We start from the raw sequence: 2,780 nt of genomic DNA on the forward strand, positions 1-2,780 counted from the left end.
GATGAGTGATTAATTTCTGAGAAATCATGAAACTATAATCTATAACCAATACACCTCCCTAGAACTAAGAAGGTGTCATGAGGTTGTAGGATTAGATCACTGATGACTATATGTAATTATTATCACCAGTAGTTTACACAGGAACAGCCTGTATGTATTTGTATGTTGTATTTGTATTTATAATGGATCTGCCCAGGCAGCAGCTACTCTTCCTGGAGACCGGCAAAATTAAGGCAGTTATACAATTTTAAAGACATTGCAACACATTCATAACAGATTTCACAACACACTGTGTGCCCTCAGACTCCAGTACCACATATCTACAACACAAAATCCATGTGTACGTGTGTGTTATCATGTGTGTGTATGCATGTGTCTGTGTCTATGTTTGTGCTGCTTCACAATCCACGCTGTTCCATATGGTGTATTTTTATATCTGTTTTTTAAAATCAGATTCTACTGCTTGCGTCAGTTACCTGATCTGGAATAGAGTTCCATGTAATCATGGCTCTATGTAGTACTGTGTGCCTCCCATGGACTTGGGGACTGTGAGGAGACCTCTGGTGGCATGTCTTGAGGGATATGCATGGGTGTCTGAGCTGTGTGCTAGTTGTTTAAACAGACAGCTCGGTGCTTTCAACGTGTCAATACCTCTCACAAATACAAGTAGTGGTGAAGTCAATCTCTCCTCCACTTTGAGCCAAGAGATTGACATGCATATGTTTGCTCTCTGTGTACATCCAAGGGCCAGCTGTGGGGCCCTGTTCTGAGCCAATTGCAATTTTCCTGAGTCCCTCTTGGTGGCACCTGACCACACGACTGAACAGTAGTCCAGGTGTGACAAAATGAGAGCCTGTAGGATCTGCCTTGTTTAATAGTTCTGTTAAGGCAGATCAGCACTTTATTATGGACCGACTTTTCCCCATCTTAGCTACTGTTTTGCTAGCACAGACTGGTATAGGGTTCTGGGATTCTTCCGATGGCATTGAGGAGTACACCACATCAGTCACTGGCTTTACCAATAAGTGCATCGAGGACGTCGTCCCCACAGTGACTGTACGTATATACCCCAAGAAGCCATGGATTACAGACAACATTCGCACTGAGCTAAAGGGTAGAGCTGCCGTTTTCAAGGAGCGGGACTCCGGAAGCTGATAAAAAATCCCGCTATGCCCTCCGACGAACCATCAAACAGGCAAAGCATCAATACAGGACTAGGGTTGAATCGTACTACACCGGCTCCGATGCTCGTCGGATGTGTCAGGGCTTGCAAACTATTACAGACTACAAAGGGAAGCCAAGCCGAGAGCCGCCCAGTAACACGAGCCTTCCAGACAAGCTAAATAAATCCTATGCTCTCTTCGAGGCTGAAACATGCATGAGAGCATCAGATGTCCCGGACGGCTGTGTGATCACGCTCTCTGTAGCCGATGTGTGTAAGACCTTTAACTTCTTATGATATAGGGGACGCTTGCCTCCCACTCTGCCAAAAGCCAGGGATAATGCAGCGCAGCAAATTCAAATAAAGTTATATAAAATCAAGCTTTCATTAAATCACACATGTAAGATACTAAATTAAAGCTACACTCGTTGTGAATCCAGCCAACATGTTAGATTTTAAAAAGGCTTTTCGGCGAAAGCATAAGAAGCTATTATCTGATGATAGCACAACAGTAAACAAAGAGGGTAGCATATTTCAACCCTTCAGGCGCTACACAAAACACAGAAATAAAAATATGCTTTACCTTTGACGAGCTTCTTTTGTTGGCACTCCAATATGTCCCACAAACATCACAATTGGTCCTTTTGTTCGATTAATTCCGTCCATATGTATCCAAAATGTCCATTTATTTGGCGCGTTTGATCCAGAAAAAACAGCTTCCAAATTGCGCAACATCACTACAAAATATTTCAAATTTGCCTGTAAACTTTTTGTAATAGGTATTTTAGGTATTTTTAAACGTTAAAAATCAAACAAATTAAAGACGGGTCTATCTGTGTTCAATACAGGAAGACAACAAACCAAGCTACTTTCCATGTCTTGCGCAGCTCTCAACAGTGTTATGCAGTTCCTAGATGGCCGTACTTCTTCATTGCACAAATGAATAACCTCAATCAAATTCCAAAGACTTGTGACATCTAGTGCAAGCGGTAGAAACTGAAAACAAGTTCATAAGAAATACCGTTTCCCAATGAGAACCCACTGAACAGACAGAGTCCTGTGGGTTTTGCCTGCTACATAAGTTATGTTATACTCACAGACATGATTCAAACAGTTTTCTATCCAAATCTACTAATAATATGCATATCTTATATTCTTGGCATGAGTAGCAGGAAGTTGAAATTGGGCACGCTATTTATTAAAAAGTAAAAATGCTGCCCCCTATACCTTAAGAAGTTAAACAGGTCAACATTCACAAGGCCGCAGGGCCAGACGGATTACCAGGACGTGTACTCCGAGCATGCGCTGACCAACTGGCAAGTGTCTTCACTGACATTTTCCATCTCTCCCTGTCTGAGTCTGTAATACCAAAATGTTTCAAGCAGACCACCATAGTCCCTGTGCACAAGAACGTTAAGGTAACCTGCCTAAATGACTACCGACCCGTAGCACTCATGTCTGTAGCCATGGCTGGTCATGGCTCACATAAACACCATTATCCCAGAAACCCTAGACCCACTCCAATTTGCATACCGCACCAACAGATCCACAGATGACTCTCACGCCTGACCATAGTAGGCTGTTTATTCTCTGTGTTGGTTGGGGCGTGATAGTGACT

Source organism: Oncorhynchus masou, chromosome 29 (genome assembly GCF_036934945.1).
Source record: "Oncorhynchus masou masou isolate Uvic2021 chromosome 29, UVic_Omas_1.1, whole genome shotgun sequence".
NCBI lineage: Eukaryota > Metazoa > Chordata > Actinopteri > Salmoniformes > Salmonidae > Oncorhynchus > Oncorhynchus masou.